Source organism: Pan troglodytes, chromosome 9 (genome assembly GCF_028858775.2).
Source record: "Pan troglodytes isolate AG18354 chromosome 9, NHGRI_mPanTro3-v2.0_pri, whole genome shotgun sequence".
In the NCBI taxonomy this organism is placed as follows: Eukaryota; Metazoa; Chordata; class Mammalia; order Primates; family Hominidae; genus Pan; species Pan troglodytes.
The window spans coordinates 84174861-84194406 of record NC_072407.2 but is presented as its reverse complement, the minus strand read 5'-3'; the positions used below and the strand labels follow the sequence as shown (position 1 = coordinate 84194406).

Genomic DNA, 19546 nt, shown 5'->3' with positions numbered 1-19546 from the left:
TGCGTCTGCAGTCTGTGTTTTGCCCACTCTTCAACATTGCTAATAAAACCTCTAATACTTGTGTTAATGAATAAATTTGGGGATCAGACAGAACTCAGCAGTCATATCAAAGCAGTCTCTTTCACCTGGCTACTATCATTTATGTTACTTACTTTCTCCTCAGCCCGCCATGACAATTTCCTAGGTAACCTCTATTGTCAAGTTTCTCCATTTCATCTGCTTTTTTCTAAAATGTAAAATAACATTTTTCTAAAATGTAAAATTTTTCTCCATTTCATCTGCTTTTTTCTAAAATGCTTTCTTCTAAAATTTTTTATTGATTTTTCCTACACACACATTACAATTAACAAATCATAAGTGTAAATCTTGATAATTTTACCCTCATCAGGGTAAAGAGTGTAACCTAAACATCAGAAGAACAAGTGTGCCTTCACCCACAAATATAACCAGGATGCTGACTTCTATCGCCTTAGGTTAGTTTTGCTTATATTTGAACTTTATGTAAATTCAGTCACAATATTTAGAGATTTGTGTATTACTTTCTTGCACAGATTTATGGTTGTGAGATTCATCTGTGTCATTGGGTGTATCATAAATGTATTTATGATCACTGATTCAAACATTCTACTCTTTTGGATATTTTAGTTTTTTTTTCTCTTTTGCTATTGTAAATAATACTTCTATGAACATTATAATAATTCATTTGAAATACATAGTATATATATACATACATATATATACATATACATTTACAGTTCAAATACATAAATTTATGTATTTAACCTAATATGTTGCTATAGGTTTAAACCTAATATCTTGCTATATGTTTTCCAGTTTTCTAATGAATTTCATCTATTCTTTGTTAGTTTTACCTTTTTCTTGCCTTCTTTTGTATTACTTGAGAATTAAAAAAAAATTCCCTGATGTTGCTGTTTGTATTTTCTTCTTTCAGTTTAGTAATTACCTTATAAATTTATACATTCATAATTGAATTATTCAGACTACTCCAAATTATAATTTGGTACCATTTTTCAGGTAATACAAAGGTCTCGTGGGACTTAATTCACATTTTCCTCAAGCCTGTTGTGCTATTGCCATGTATTTTAACCCTGCAAGACATTAATATTATTGTTTTATATAGTCAGTGTTTATCTGTACCTACATATTTTCCTTTTCTGGCATTTATTCTTTTCTACATTAACAGACTTCTATATGGAATAGCTTTCATTCTCCTGAAAGTTTCCCTTTAGTGTTGTTTTGTTTTGTGTGGATTTACTAACAACAAGTTTATACTGTTTAATAAAGAGTATTTTCCTCCAGATATAAAATTCTAGACTGTAAGTTTTTTTCTTTCTTCCAGCATTTGAAGCATGCCATTCCATTGCCTTCTATTTTTCTTCGTTTTTATTCAAAATGCAGCCTGTCAGTCTTATCTTTGCTCTACATTCCTCTTTTCTGTATTTTTAAACTTCGTTTTCTGCTTTACTTCCTTTACTGCTTATTTTCTGTATTCACTCTGTTATTAAACCCATTTCTTGAGTTTTTAATTTTAGCAAATATATTTTAGTTCCACAATTTTCATTGATTTAAAAAACCATGAATATCTTCATTTCGCTATGTTTTTTCTGGAATATTTCAAATGTGTCTGTCTTTAAGACCATAGCTATAATTCCAATGTATTGATTTACCTATAGGCATGTTATTATTTGTGTTTTTTTAAATTGGTTTTCTTAATTTGGATTTGTCTCTATGCCTTCTGGAAATATTACATAATGCTGAATAATTATACAAAAATTTGTAGAGTTTCTGGATATTACATTCCTCTTGAGAGGATTTATTTTCTTGTCACTAGCAGTTAGATTAGGGGTGAATTAATTTGTTTCGGTCTGGATTGATATGATTTGATCCTGGGTTTTTGGTGTTGTGAACACTGGTCTCCCTTCTTATGTCTTTATTCCTAGAGTGTAGACTTTCAGAGTTTTCATTTTTAAAAAATGGCAGATTTACATGGGCTTCTTTTCCTTGGCAGCCGTTGAAACTAATCCCCACCTCCAATTCCTCAAGAATGCTGACATTTCTCCTTAATTTCCTATATTCCTAGTTGTTATATACTACTTGATTTCTTCCCTCTCACATGTGCATCAGTTAAAATTCAGACAATGTTTAAAAGACATTAACAGACAATGTTAAAAGTCGGTCTGTGGACGGTCATCTCAATTTTCTCTGGGGTCTTAGATCCTCAGATTCTAGCTTTCCTTGTTACCCTGAACTTCTGTTTTTATCTCCCTTACCTTAGGACATTACTGTCGAAATATCTAGGTTGCTGCTTTGTCTTTATGTTCCACATTGAGAATCTACAAATGCCTTTTGAGAATAAAGGAACAGAGGTGGCTAGCTTAATTGAATGTGTTTCAATTATCTGGGACCTCGGTCTCTCAAGTATTGGCTACCTTAGTTGCTTCCCATTGCAGGGAAACCACTGCCTCCTTGTATATGTTATATTGTTTAAAATTTTTTTTTCTCAGTGAGAAGATTGGGCTATAATAGAAGCCAGTATGTCAGAAGTGGAAGCTGAAGTCCTCTCCTAGGTTTCTGACATTAAAAGTCAACAATAGGCCGGGCGCGGTGGCTCACGCCTGTAATCCCAGCACTTTGGGAGGCCAAGACTGGCGGATCACGAGGTCAGGAGATCGAGACCATCTTGGCTAACACGGTGAAACACCCGTCTCTACTAAAAATACAAAAAAAATTAGATGGGCTTAGCGGCGGGCGCCTGTAGTCCCGGCTACTCGGGAGGCTGAGGCAGGAGAATGGCCTGACCCCAGGAGGTGGAGCTTGCAGTGAGCTGAGATCGCGCCACTGCACTCCAGCCTGGGCGACTGAGCGAGACTCCGTCTCAAAAAAAAAAAAAAAAAAAAAAAAAAAAATCAACAATAAGTGCTGAATATCATTGATTCAAACACATACACTCAGTTTAATTACTTTAATTGTGTGCCACTGATTCTTAGCCTTCCTTCACTATAGATTGCCAGTCCTTTATCCTTTATCAATATGGCATAATTTCCAAACCACTTATATAATGTTTTCATTTATGTTTCTTCCTCTCCTATACCTAGCTCTGTACTGGAGCCCTCACAGTATTTCATCCTCATATATCTTGGTAACTACACTACTTTATTTCTTCATATGTTTTCCATTATTGTCATTCTATCTACATCTTAAGAAAATTTATATTCATCTACTCTAGTAGCAAAACACAACATGTCTTTATTCCATAAACTAATTTTCTATCCGTGCTTTTGATTTCGTTCTTATTTACCTACTCTATTACTTTGTCCATTGCTGTTTCTAATGTTTTCCACTCAATATCCTGAGAGATTTTGTGTATGGTAATATTCAATGAGTTATATTCTATATGTGTCCATTTAAAGAGATTTCAAAATGTTCATTGATATAGAGTGGCTAACAGCAGTACTTTATGTGAATGTTTAAGGACTCACGAATTTATAGAATTTCTCTTGAGTCAAGGAGGGATACGTTCACCTGACAATGGATCTGGACGTGGAGTTACAGGAAGATAATTTGCTTTTTCCTGGACAAAAGATATGATACAAGAAAAGAAAACCACAGACCAATATTCCCTATTAATATAGACACAAAAATTATTAACCAAACCCTTAGCCAATTAACCCCAACGATATGAAACCTGAATAATATATGGTGATTGGTGGAGATTTATGACAGGAATGCAAAGTTAGTTAAACACTCAGAAAATAATCACATCAACTCACCATATTAACATATTAAAAAAAGAAAAATCCATATGGCCACCTCAAAGGACAAATAATAAGTGTTTGAGACTAGGAAGAGAGGGAAACTTTGTTTTCCTGATAAAGAAGCAATCTATGGAAAACCTCCAGTGACTGTCATCTAATTGTAAACAACTGAATGCTTTTATCCATAAGATGAGGAATAAGGCAAGGATGCCCACTCTCACCATTTCTGTTGAACATTCTAGTGGAGGATCTAGCTAGTGGAATAAAGCAAGAGAAACAAAAGACATTAAGATTGGAAATAAATAAATAAATAACATCTTTACAGAAAAGATGATTGCCTCTGTAGAAAATCCAATGGAAAATACAAGATAGTATACAATAATATGGACAAAATATTTCAATGGAACACTTTTCCAAAGAAGATACGTAAATGAGAAATAAGCACATGATAAAATTTTCAACAACATTAATTATTAGGGAAATACCAATTAGCTACAAAAAATACAGCTGTACACGTATTAGAAGGTCTAAAATTAAATAAAAATGACTATACAGTGTTAATGAAGGTGTAGAAGAACTGGATGCCATATATGTAATGGTGGAATTTAAAATAATATGACAAACATGGAAAATATTTTGGAAGTTTCTTGAAAAGATAAGGGAATACCTACCATATGACCCAGATATTCTTCTAGGTATTGACCTTATCATTATTGACCTGTTAGACTAGCCTTAGGTATTGACCTTACAGAAAAATAAATTAAAGAAATGAAAGTTAATTTAATTTAATATTTTAATTTAAATATGTTCATTCAGTGACTTGTACACAGGTGCTTTCAGCAGTTTCAGATATTATAGAAAAAACTGGAAACAATCCAAATGTCCACTAAGAGGTAAACAAATTCTGGTATATCGATGCCATGTAATACTACTTGGAAGTACAAAGAAATTAACTATTGATATAAATAGTACCATAGATAAATCTCAAAATAATTAGGCTTAGTGGGAAAATAACCCAAAATAATACATAATATATTCTTCCATTTATATAAAATTTTGTAATAAGCAAACCAGTCCATAGTGACACAGAGAAAATTAATGGTTGTCTGAGGATGGTGCGGAAGACTGGAGAAGAGATTACAAAGGGACACAAGGGAACTTTTGGGGAGATAGACGTGTTCGTTATCTTTATTGTGGTGATGATTTGAGAGTGTATACATATTTCAAAACTTATTAGACTGTTGTAATATGTGAAATTTATTTTCAGTCAATTATGTGTTTATTAAGTTAACACAAGCAAATAAGATAATTTGGCAATATCTTATGAAATGAAGAACACATACCTATTCTGCAATAATGCCACTTTTTGTGTATAACTATAGAATTTGTTTTTCAAACATTGAGGGAAATAACAAGAAGACAGATATTTGAGGCAATAGATATGCTAATTACAATGATTTAAATATTCCACAACGTATACATGTATTGAAACATCACATTATAACCCATAAATATATACAATTGTTATTTTTCCATTAAAAATGAAATAAAACTTAAAAAAGAAGACAAATAATCATTTTTAATGGGTGAAAGATCTGAGAATATACTTTATCAGAGAAGACACAGGAATGACAAATAAGCATATTAAAATATGTTCAAAATTATTAGTTATCAGGGAAATGAAATGAAAACAGACAATGTGATATTTTAATATCACTACAATAGCTACAACTAAAAAGACTGACTAAACCAAATGTTGGCAAATATACAAAGCATTTGAATCTCATACATTGCTGGTGAGTATGAAAAAGTGTACAGCCACTTTGGAAAACAGTCTGGCAGTTTCCTATAAAGTTAAACCTGTACCAACATTATATAACCTGCAGTTTCACTCCTAGTTATTTACTGAAGATAAAGGAAAACATATCTTAATACAAAGATTTGCATTCAATTGTTAATAACAGCTTCACTCATAATATCCTCAAACTGGTCAGTACAAATATTCATTAAGTGGCAGATGGATAAACAAAGTCTGGGATATCAGAAAATGGATCACTAATTAGCAATATAATGGAATAAATTACTGACATATGCAGCAATGTAAATAAATCTCAAAAGCTTAATGCTGGACATCAAAACTGCATTTATAGGCCAGGCACAGTGGCTCACACCTGTAATTCCAGCGCTTTGGGAGGCCGAGGCAGGTGGATCACCTTGAAGTCAGGAGTTCGAGGCCAGCCTGGCCAGCATGGTGAAACCTTGTCTCTACTAAAAATACAAAAAATCAACCAGACGTGGTGGCGTATGCCTGTAATCCCAGCTACTCAGGAGGCTGAGGCAGGAGAGTCACTTGAACCCAGGAAGCAGAGATTGCAGTGAGCCGAGATAGCACCATTGCACTCCAGCCTGGGAAACAAGAGTGAAACTCCGTCTCAAGAACAACAACAACAATAACAACAACAACAACAACAACAACAACAAATCACCTGCATTTATATGCAATTCTATAAAACTAGAACTACAGAGAAAAGAGGATGATCAGTAATTTCTAGGGTTGATGATAGAGACAGGGAATTGACTACAAAGTGTCACTAGAAAACTTTTTGTGGTTATGCAAATATTCTGTGTCTTCATTGTTGTGGGAGCTATTGTTTACATTCGTCCAAATTCATCAAATCGCACAGAAGATTGTACCAAGGGGATTTTAATGAGAATTTTGTTGAAAATTTATCTCAATAAGCTAATTACAAAAGTAGTCTTTTGAGAGTCAAATGGCAAGCTTCTACTTTCTATAATATTTTAGATTAAATTCTGACTTTAAAATATACATTAAATTCCTCAACAATTTGTTGGACATAGAAATGAAAAAAAGCTTTATTTTTATCATGTTTATCCATTCAAGTGAGTAGAGCCATAGAGTTCATGAAAGGATTTGTGGGGCACAGGGGTGGCAAGATTTCTAGTGTCATTTATTACCAGAAACTCAATTTTTCACAGGTACCTTTAGGAAGACAGCAGAAAGTGATGATCAATTATTCCTTACCCACCACAATAACCATCTTATTGTTGGAAAAAATAGCAGTGGTTTTATTAATCTTTAGTGATTTGTTAAATTTAGCAAAAAAAGAAATGCATAAAGTGCATTGGCTGTTATTATTTTATGATATACTCGTGGGGTCATAGAACACAGTGGCATAACTCTCATACTCAATTTGAAAAATTGCTGTGAATTTTCCAGGGGAAATATGAGCCAGAGTCATATTTCAGAGCCATTTACATGGCAAATTTCTTTTTTATATTTCTTAACTAAATATAATGGAGATATTTTAAATAATTATAGCTTATTATCTTTGCTTCCATCAGTATGAAATTAGGAGGGACAAAAAAAAAAAAAAAAAACAGAATAAGAATTTAGAGTAGTAGGGTCACCTGAATAACCCTCTCATTTTAAACTCTTAGTCCTGGAACACATATCAGACTCATAGGAAGTCCAGATCTAGGGATTTTTCTTTTTGACTCTTAATACAGCTACCGATGTGATTTTTTCAGATGTTGAGTCTCTGAAAAGGATTTACCCTTGAGGTTACAGAGAAATAATGTGAAAAGGGAACTTTCCACATACTGATAAATGTATCTAATGATCAGACTTGTATGCAAGCAGGCAGGTGCGTCTAATCAGGAGGATGGGAAGGAACAGCTGTAGGGTGAATAAAGACTCATTGGCCACCAGAAAGATAGATGGGGAACAGTTGGTTTTCCACGAGGGCCATGTCTCCCATAATGCCCTTGTCCCTGCTTCTCTATGACATGAATATTCTCCCAGGCTAAAGGGGAAGACACATTTATAGATCACTGAGACAGCTGTTGTTGTTCTTAAAGAGGATAATTTGTCCCAGCTTCAGAAATTGCTCGCATTGGGCACCATGGGAGTGAGCCCAGATGCTTTGTGTTATGAAACTCAATGTCAAACCAATTATGGATGTACTGATTCATCATGATATCTGAGATGAAGAAATTGCAAATTAGACCACTTCCTCTTTGTACATTTAAATTCTGACATTTTATGCTGTCATGAATTATGGTGATTCGCAATTAGTGGAATGTTGTTGATTGACTGTCTAGTCCTTCTAAAGGTTGGGATGATGTCCAAACAGACAGCGAAGTTCATGAAAACAATGTTGATTAAGTTTGTCGGTTTTTTTTTTTGGTGGAGTCTCACTCTTGCCCAGGCTGGAGTGCAGTGGTGTGATCTCGGCTCACTGCAAACTCTGTCTCCTGGGTTCAAGTGATTTGCCTGCCTCAGCCCCCCGAGTAGCTGCGATTACAGGCACCTGCCACCATGCCTGGCTAATTTTTGTATTTTTAGTAGAGACGGGGTTTCACCATCTTGGCCAGGCTGGTCTTGAACTCCTGACTTTGTGATTTACCCATCTTTGCCTCTCAAAGTGCTGGGATTACAGGCATGAGCCACCGCACCCAGCCTAAGTTTGTCTTTCTATGACCAGTATAGTGTAGTTAAGTTACATCTATATGGATAGATTGAATCCAGCTTTGACACCAAGTAGGTACTTTAAGGATATGCCTGGTTCTACTGGGAAGAACTAAGTTGCTGGGGATGAGCAGTCTTGGGTCTTATCCTGATCATTTCTACCTGGATGATCTTGAAAATATAGCAAGTGGCCTTGGAAAATTATTTGAAGTCCATCTCTGCCCTCGGTTTTCTTATATGTAAAATAGGGATGAAAACACCTAGTTAGGACTGTTTACATTTTACATTGACATTTTTCAGTTGATTTCACTTGAGGTTGCTTTCAAAAGCTTTTTGCTGAGTAATAACAAAGGTGTAAATGTAATCAACTTGATTGGTTCATAGAATTGAGTTTCAAACATATAAAATTGAGATTCACATATTGAAAGTGAAGCTATGTGTATATATTTGCACTAATTATAGATATGAATACACTATTATGAATACTATATATGTATTATTACAACATACAGGTATATCTATAATATATATACTATATATGTGCACATACTACACATATATTTATATGCTGTATGTAAATTTCTGTAGATTTTGGTTTAATTTAATTGAAATTGGATTTCTGTCACTTGCAACCAAAGATCCTGACTAATACAGAGACAAAGACTGACAACCAGGACAAAAAAAAGAAACTGAAGAAAACGTTACAAGATGGATACTGCCTGAGTAATGGGGCCTATGGATTAAAAGCCAGCTCTACTGATACCTTACTCATAAATATTCACTTAAGACCTTCAAGTGTGATGCTTATGTAGGTGGTGGCATATCCTTATTTTAAAGAGAATGCTTCTAATGTTTTTCATAATATTTTGTAGGTATCATCAAGTATTTTAAGAAAGTTCTATTTCTAGTTTATTAAAACTGCTTTATAAAATTTATGAATAGTAAGGAATATTATGTTTTCTCTGTATCTCTTGACATATTTTCTTTTAATTTGTAAATATGGCAAATAGTATTGACCCTTGTTTTAAATGGCTTTATTTGTATATAACTTACATACTATAAAATGTAAATTTTACATACTATAAAATGCACCCATTGAAAGTGTAAAATTTGATGACTTTTAGTAAATTTATACATCTGTACAACCATCCCCATAATCCAATTTTTGAATACTTCCAACATGACAAAATTTTCATGTTTTCATTTGTAGAAAATTGTTTTCCCAGCACTTTCTGTTCTACAGTTTTTGCTTTTTTAGAAACTTTATTTGAAAGGATTTATAGAAAATGTGTGTCTGATTTCTTTCACTGGAAAGAATAATGATTTGATATTCATTTACATTTTTGCATGAGTTTGTAATTTGTTTCATTATATCAAGCAGTATTTCATTATATAGATGTATGTCATATTGTTTATAAATTCACTAATTGATTCCATTTGAAGTGTTGTTTTAGTTGCTATGTGTATTCATGTCTATTATTTCTATTACTTGTGTGAGCATATGTTTTTATTTATATAGAGTAAATATATAGAAATGAAATTGGTAAGTTGCTTAGTAAATGTATGTTTATTTAAGAAAATGGAACATTGATTCCAAATTAGTTGTCCCATTTAAATTTCTCTTCAACAAAACAAGTAATTTATGAGGGTTCTAATTTTTCCTAACCCTCTCCAATACTTGGCATTGTCATTCTTGTTGATTATACATATTATTTTTAAAATTTAAGTGTGGAAATAGTAGAGAGGGCTGGAAGAAACTGGAATCCTCATAAATTACATATATTACTTAGTGATGGGAATATAAAATGATAAGTATTAGCCATGTGGCTTACCAATTTCATTTCTAGATATTCATGTAAGTTAAATGAAAACGTGTTCACACACATATAATTTTTAAAATATTTTTAAATGGTTGAAGAAATAAAAAGTAATATGCAACAGAGAGAGTATTTGGTTCAGAAAACCTAAAATATTTGCTATCTGGCACTTAACAGATAAAGTTAGCCAATCTCTGCTCCAGGGTAAACACTGGAGAAAGATTGTTGGATTACATAGAATTTCACATCTGACTTGATAAGAAACAAGCAAACTGTTTTCTAGAGTGGCCGTTAAAATTTTCATTTCCATCAGCAGTCTATAAAACATGCAGTTGCTTCACATCCTCATCAGTACTTAGTCAGAATTGTTGTTGCAGGAATTCTAATACTAATATAGTGGCATCTCATTGAGATTTTAATTTGAATTTCTCTAGTGCCTAATGATGTTGATTATATTTTTGTGTATAATTTACTATCTATCTGTGCCTTTTGGTGAAATGTCTGTTCAAGTATTTTGCCCACTTTCTAATTAAATTATATATTTTCTTACTATTGAGTTCATAGATTTTAAAATATATTCTTGATATGTATACAGAGTATATATTTTTTAAAGTTTGTTGGGTTTTTTGATTTGCAAATATTTTCTACCAATTCATCTCTTGTTCTTCCCTCCTCTTAAATTATATTTTGTCCAATAAATATTTTAATTTTAATAAAGTCCAATTTAGCTATGTTTTCTTTAACATAATTTGCTTTTGGTGTTGTATCTAAAAATTCTTTATCTAACTATAAGCAATGGAGATTTTCTCCTATATTGTGTTCTGAAAGGTTAATAGTTTTACATTGTGCATTCAATCTAAGATGCAATATGTTAATTTTTGTATAATGTGTGAAACTTTAATTGACGATATTAACTCTTAAAGTAGTATGTTTCCTCTAATTATAGTTGCCGTTTTCAAAATTGTTTTTCCTTTGAGACACAAACTTTAGGAACAGCTTATCACTTTGAACAAAAATGCCACAGGAATTTTGATAGGGATTACACTGAATCTACATATCTATTTGGAGACAAGTGCCATATAAAAATTATGCAGTATGCCTATCTCCATATCTAGTATTTTCCACTACTTTTTAATGTCCCTTTAAATGTCTCTAAGTAATGTTTTGCATTTCTTAACATTTTACTTTAAGTTCTGGGACACATGTGTCGAACATGCGATTTGTTACATAGGTATGCATGTGCCATGGTGGTTTGCTGCAACTGTCAACCCATCATCTAGGTTTTAAGCCTCACATGCATTACTTATTTGTCCTAATGCTCTCCCTCCGTTTGCTGCGCACCCCCTGACAGGCCCCAGTGATGTTCCCCTCCCTGTGTCCATGTATTCTCTTTGTTCAACTCCCACTTATGAGTGAGAACATGTGGTGTTTGGTTTTCTGTTCCTGTGTTAGTTTGCTGAGAATGATGGTTTCCATAAAAAAGAATGAGTTCATGTCCTTTGCAGGAATATGGATGAACATGTTTTGTATTTTTTATGTGGAGGTCTTTCACTTCTTTTGTTAAATCTATTCTAAGTATTTTTATTCATTTAAATTTTTGATTTTTAGGTGGTAGCATACTGAAATAAAGCTGTAATTTTAAAAATATTGATCACGTATCTAGCAACCTTGCTGAGCTTACTTATTAGAGTAGGTTTCTAGTAGATTCTTTGGTTTGCATATGAAATTAATTCATCAGTGGATAAAGGTACTTTATTTCCAATCTGAGTGTTGTTGAATGATTGATTGATTGATTTTTACACTGGCTAGAACCTCTAGAAAAATGTTGAATAGAAATGGTGAGAAACAGACATATTTGTAACTGATTTTAGGGAGAAAACATCCAGCCATTCTCCATTAGTCATTATAGTAGCTGTAAGTTTTTCATAAACACTTTGTATCAGAGAGCATGTTTTCCTCACTTTTGTGTTTGTTGTGAGTTTTCAACGTAAATGGATGTTGAATTCTGTAAAATACTTTTCCTGATTCTACTGAGATAAACATACAGTTTCTGTCCCTTACTTTATAAATATAATACATAGCAAATATCTCTCTGTTATTATAATGACCTTGCATTTCTGGGATAAACTCCACTTGGTTAACGTGTAGATTTCTGTTTATTTTCTTTTCTTGTGAATCTATGTCTGGCTTTCGTGCCTAAGTAATACAGGACTTTTAAGATAATTGGGATATATTTTTTCTTTCTCAATGCTATGAAATAATATGTGTAGAACCGATATTATTTCTCCTTAAAATGTTGTATAAAATTCATTCTGAAGCCATCTAATCTTGAAGTTTTCTTGCTAGAAAAGTTTTAATTACTCTCTGTATTTGTACTTGATACAGATTTATTTCATCAAATGTATATTTTTCATTTGAGTCAGTTTTCATAATTTTAGTATCTATAGGAATTTGTACATTTCATCTAAATTGTCTAATGTATGATTTTTCTTAATATTCAGTTACAGTTCTCTTTAATGTCTTGAGTCTTTAGTATTGGCCACTTATCCCTTCCTGATTTTGGTAATTTATATCTTCTTTTTATCTTTATTAGATTACCTAAATCTTATAAACTTTTGGCTTCAGGGATTTTCTCTAATTTTTTTTCTGGTTTATATTTTATTGATTTCCATTTTTATTGCTATTTCTTCTCCTCTTCCTAATTTGAATTTGATTTGCTCTATTTTTCTAGCTTCTTGAAGTCAAAGTCTAGATCTGTCTTCCTTTCTAATATGGGTTTAAATTTATAATCCCTTCTAAATACTGCTTAGAGCTTTAGCAGCATGCTACACATTTTGAATGTTGTGCTTTTATTTTCATTTAGTTCAATTTTTTAAAAAACTTAAGTGTAATGTTCCTATTTTACATAATGAATCATTTTCTTTTGCTATTTTCAAGATTTCTCTCTTCTTTGGTTTTCGGCAGTTTAACTGTCATGATTTTAATTATAAATCTCCTGTTTATCTTAATTTCGTTGTTTTTTTTGAGCTCCTTTAATGTATAGATTAATGTTTTTCATCAAATTTCTCTTCCTCCTTTCCTATTGGTACTTTTTATGCATATATTTGTATATTGTATATTGTCCCATGAATCCCCGTGGCTATGTTCATTTTTCTGCAATATTTTTTCTTGTTCTTCAGATTGAATGATTTCTATTGGATTATCTTCAAGTTGACTGATTTTTTTCTTCTGCCATTAGAGATCTTCTGTTGAATTCATTCAGAAAGTTTTTCATATTTGTTATTGAATTTTAATGTAAAATTTTCATTATTTTTTATGATTTGTTTTTCTTCATTGACATTAATCTCTTCTTGATTTTTTTATGATTTGTTTTTCTTCATTGACATTAATCTCTTCTTGAGTCATTGTCATATTTTTCTTTAAATTCTTGGAAAATACTTAAACTAGCTAATTTTAAGTCTTTGCTAAAGCCAACCTCTGGGCTGGCTCACATTTATTACTGACTGCTTTTTTACCCAGAGTATAGGTTGCACTATCCTCCTGATGATTTTTTTAGGTTTTTGTTTTGCTTTTTGCAGTTTCATAATTTTTGTTGAAAAATGAACAGCAATAAGATGTATTCTTGGAACACTAGATTCTATTTCATTTATATAAATTATTTTTATTTTATATTATTTTTAAAATGTTGTCCAGACATAAACTGCAGAAACTGCTGTGGCTCCTGATGTCTATGCACGGTTATTATTATTATTTTTTTTAGCCTGACTTCCTATGGATTAACCCTGTGTCTATGTAACATAACACCAAGACAATGACTTGAGCAGAGGCAGTACATTCAAACACCTCAAGATTTTAAGGCTTCCACCTTATGCCAAAGTTGGAGCCAGTTCTCAGGTATGACTTGGCTTTCACTGCTCAATGGGCTTTTTGGGATGCTCCTACAAAACACATCAGCCAGGCCAGTATTTGTGGAGAGTTTATAGCCTCTCCTCCCCTCCCCCACCCCTCCCTCCCTCCCTCCCTTCTTTCCTTCCTCTCTCTCTCTCTCTTTCTCTGTTCCAGTATCTCTCTGTGAACTTTCTGGCTGTTCCACTGATTGCCCTTACAAAAACTGAAAGACAAGACTAACAAAGTTTAAGGGCTCTCCATTTGTTTCTGACTGAATTAATTTGTTTTACTTGGAAAACAATGGGCTTTCTTACCCTCTTTCTGTGCAAATGAAGTTTGTGCTCACTAGCAGAAGAAGCTGGTTTTTGTTTCTAAACTCATGTGATAAAAATACATGAGTTCAGTGGAGGTGGGATGAAGGGTAGGAATATGGAGTAGGGAGAAAGAGTCAGGATAGGAATAGCCCCGGGTGAAAAAGGTCATGGACTCCCACTTACCTGAAGCTCCATAGTTCTTCAAGAATAAATACTTCTCTATTTCTTTCGGCCTTTAAATGATTTCTGGTTCCCTTTTGTATTCTATAACTTGGTAAATGGTATCATTATCAAAATACTCATCCAGGCTCAGAACTTCAGAACTGATTTTGACTTTTTCCTATATCTCATCTTTTTAAATTTAGTTTTTTGGAAAATCTTGTTGATTCCTTGTCATTTATTTCTCTTATGCTTATAAAGTTATATCCTTTACCTGCTCACTATTGCTACCTGAATTTGGACTTCCATCATCTCTTGTCTAGATTACTGCAATGGTTTTCTCATTGGTCTTCAAACTTCTTCATCTTTATTATTTCTTTTCTTCAAATTTTATTTTAAATTCTGGGGTACATGTGTGGGATGTGAAGGTTTGTTACATAGGTAAACATGTGTCATCGTGGTTTGTTGCACAGATCAGCTCATCACTCACGTATTAAGCCCAGAATCCATTAGCTATTCTTGCTGATGCTCTCCCACCATTATTTTTTTAATTGGGAGAGCTGAAGACCAAATCATTCAGCATAAACTTTTAATATTCTCCAATTTGACCGCTTCTTAACTTTGTGTTCTTGTCTCACATTTTATGTTATGCCACCATTTTAAACAATCAGACTGAAATATTTACTGCAGATATGTTTCCCTTCCCTTGAAAAGACTCTTCTCTCTTCTATCATTTTAACAAAAATGGCAGTAGAAAAGAATCCCTGAGGGTCCTACAAGATTTATGTCTGCTTCTTTTAAGAAATATATCTGATTTTTGTTTTATTTTTATATTTTGCATGTTTCATATTTTGCATACTGTCATTCTATATCCCACTTTGTATCACACTTATGGAAGAAAATCTTATTGTAGCCCTCTTTGTACAATGAGTGATGCCTAGGCACTTAAGAGGTATATGTCTTTGTGAGATGAGCATAGACAATTTTTAGAGGCTGTGTTTTAGAAATTTTTCTGTCATCAACACTGAATTAAAAATTATGAAAGAGTTATATATTTTTAAAATTACTATGATTATTTGTCAGTTCACAGAGGAACAATTAAATCTATTGTTTATCTTCTTGACTTGGTTAATAATGTATTAAAAAGCAAGTCAATAGTTTTAAATGCAATTTTCAAAAAAAATAAGAAATGTAAAAATTCTAGAGTCGCCCGAAAGATTATCAAGAACAAATTAAGGCATTGCATAACAATGGAGTCAATTTTGTAAAAAGACCTAATAATCCTCAATATGTGCGTAGGCCCATAACACACTGTCAAAATACTTAAGGTAAAACAATGATTGAATTGAAAGGAGAAGTAAACGTCATAAAGGGTCATTTTAGTTATCTGTTCCAGATAATGCTCATTTTCAGGACTATAAAAGTATATATGCCTAGAAAAATTCATATTTTAAATGGAGAAAGTGTTAGTCCTTTTGGAATTGTGCTATGGAACTATTAGGCTGATTAATAAAAGATAATATTAGGTTTTAAAGGAATACTGGACACAAGAAATACTATTTTGTTTCATTTAAGGAATAATATGGTTTATTTAATTAACACATTAATACCCTGAGAGTCTTTAATTTCACATTGTAATTCAGAGTTTAACAAAATTATACATTCTAGTGTTTCTCATATGGAACTAGCATTTAGAATGCTTTTCAAAATAGGTTTCAGAGGTTGGTCCCAGCTCCATCAAGCATATCATTATTATCACATCTACTTTAGAACTGGCATGGTTTTGAGAGAATATCATTGAGTCAAACTTACTACTTCATTAAAAATTTTGGGTTTTTAAAGATGCCGTGATTGATACATATAAAATGAGATCATCTTCTTAAGTGTCATTCACTAGACATCTCTGAGGAATGTAGAACTTCGTTTCAGTTTGTTTCTTCTTTATCATTAGTTTTCAAGTTTCTTTAGAGCAAAAATATCCCTTTACTGAATCACAAACAATGGAAACCTTTTATTTGGAAGGCTTACAAAAACAGACCTACTGTGGTGGAGATTTATGATTTGTTATGCTACTTAAATAACTATACAATTATTATTTATGAGAAAAAAACTATAAAATATATATAAGTGCCAGCCATTATACATCTCAGGACATGCTGTAGTACTATGAGATTCATTTTGTTATGGAAGCCAACAGCATAGTCACCTTCCTTATTGAAGCCTTCTATGCATTATTATTCCGAATGGAAGAAAAAGGCGGGATTTTAGCTCATATGAGCTCAAAGTATACATGGAAAGAACACAGTTACGCATTCTTTAGTGTTCAGTCTTTAAGGTCCTTGGTATAACAGATGTCTTACGCTATTCCCAGTACAACAGCACTTAGCGTTTCTCTTTCCAAGGATAACAGCTGTTCACTCAACTCTTGGATGTGTCTCATATTTATTCAAATGGGACAATGTGCTGGGGCCATTTACAGTATTTACCAACTAGAAGTACTGATTAAGAATCTACAGTGTATGAACCAGTTGTATAGGCATGAGAATATGGTAGTGAATAAAACAGGAAAAAATTTCTGCCTTTAGTGAGTTTATATTTAATGAAACTCATATCTGTCTACTTCTCCTTTCAGTGCAATCATTTTTTTACCTAAAGTATTTTGGCAGCCTATTGTTAGGGGCCTACACACACATTGAGGATTATTAGGTCTTTTTGCAAACTTGACTCCATTGTTATGCAATGCCTCAATTTATTCTTGATAATATTTTGTTTTTCTCTAGAATTTTTACAGTTTGAGGTCTTATATTTAAGGCTTTAATCCATCTTGAGTTAATTTTTGTATATGGTGAGAGGTGGGGGTCCAGTTTCAATCCTCTGCATATGGTCAGCCAGTTTTCCTAGCACCATTTATTGATAGGATGTTCTTTTGCCACTGTTTATTTTTGTCAAGTTTGTCAAAGATGAGTTGATTTTAGGTGTGTAGCTTTATTTCATTGGTCTCTATTCTGTTTCATTGGTCAATATGTCTATTCCTAGCAATATTCTTCTAGACATTGTTCTGGGCAAATAATTTATGATGAAGACTCCAGAAACAAATGCAATGAAATAAAAAAAATAGGCAAATGGGACTTAATTTAACTAAAGAGTCTCTGAACAGCAAAAGAAGTAATCAGCAGAGTAAACAGACAGCCTACAGAATGGGAGAAAATATTTGCAAACTGTGTGTCCAACAAAGGACATTCAGAATCTATAAGGAACATATATGAATCAACAAGAAAAAAAAATCCCCTTAAAAAGTGGGCAAAGGCATGAACAGATACTTCTCAAAATAAGACATACAAGTGGCCAACAGACATATAAAAAAACTTCCACATCATTAATCATCAGAGAAATGAAAATCAAAACCACAATGAGATACCATTTCACACTAGCCAGGATGGTTATTATTAAAAAGAAAAAAAAAAGATGTTGGTGACACTTGAGAGAAAAGAGAATGCTTACACGCTGCTAGTTGGAATGAAAATTAGTTCAGCCCCTGTAGAAGGCAGTTTGGGGATTTCTCAAAAAACCAAAAATAGAACTACCATTGGACCCATACATCTCATTACTGGGTATATATCCAAAGGAAAATAAATTGTTCTACCAAAAAGACACGTGCACCTGTATGTTTATCACAGCGCTATTCTCAATAGCAAAGACATGGAATCAAACCAAGGGGAACATCAATGATGGACTGAATTTTTTAAAAAGTGCTACATATACACCATGAAATACTACACAGCCATAAAAATATGTTCTTTGCAGCAGCATGGTTGCAGCTGGGGACCATTATCCTCGGCAAACTAATGCAGAAACAGAAAATCAGATATTACATGTTCTCTTCTAAGGGGGAGCTAAATCTTGGGTTCACATGTACAACAGACACTGAAAACTTGAAAAGAGAGGGAGGGGGGAAAGGGCTGAAAAACTTCCTATTGAGTACTATGTTCATTATTTGAGTGACAGGATCAATAGATGCTCAAAACTCAGCAACATGCCATATATCCTTGCAACAAACCTCCACATTCACCTCCTGAATCTAAAATGAAAATGGAAATTAAAAAATTCCTTGTTCTAAGTCAAGTTTGTCTAAAATTCATATAGCTATGTGAGCTTTCTTCTGATTAATATTCTCATGGTATGTCTTTCTTCATATGTACTTTTAACTGATCTGAGTTTTTATGTTAAACTAGATTCTTATAGACAACGTATAATTGGATCTTTTAAAAATATCCTCTCTGACAATTTCTGTTAATTGGTGTGTTTATGCCATTTACTTTTAAACTGAAGAACAATATAATTGAATTAATGTATACCATTTTTAATTGTTTTCTATTCACTGCACCTACTCTTTGAATATTTGTGCTCCCTAATATTTATACATTGAAACTTAATCCTCAAAATGATATTGTTTGGAGGTGGGGCCTTTGGGAGGTGTTTAGGTCATGAGGGTGGAGCTCTCATAAACGGGATTGGTGCCTTTCAGAAAGAGATCCCTGAGAGCTCCTCATCCCCTTCCGCCATGGGACGATACATAGAGAAAAAGGCTGTCTGTAAACCAGGAAGATAAACCTCGCCAGATACTGAATATCCTGGTGCCTTGATCTTCAATGTTCTAGCTTCCAGAACTGTAAGAATTAATATTTGTTGTTTAAACCACTCAATCTATGGTATTCTGTTATGTCATTCCAAATGGACTCAGACAAGAATGCTCTTATTTAGTGATCCTCAGAAGCAGTGTGTGTCTTGCAGCTCTTTCCACTTATGGTTACTAGACGTTAGGCTTGTTGGTGTGGTGGTGGGTTATGGGGAGAGGGGAGAATATTTTGTATTTTTTTTTAAATAAGGTCTTGCTTTGTTATCCGGGTTGGAGTGCAGTGGTAAAATCACAGCTCATTACTGCCGCCTTGCTCTCCTGGGCTCAAGCATTTCTCCATCTTTTGCCTCCCTAGCAGCTACAGGTGTGGGCTATCACACCCAACTATTTTCTTTTTTTTAAAGTACATATGAGGTCACCCTATGTTGCCTAGGCTGGCCTCAAACTCCTAACCTCAAATGATCCTA

The 19546-nt window shown here is 33.1% G+C and overlaps 1 long non-coding RNA gene across 3 annotated transcripts in view; it reads left to right on the top strand.

Moving 5' to 3' along the window:
• LOC107967178 (uncharacterized) overlaps positions 1–19546 on the top strand; it is a 616055-nt gene that overhangs the window by 553007 nt on the left and 43502 nt on the right. The window lies entirely within an intron of this gene.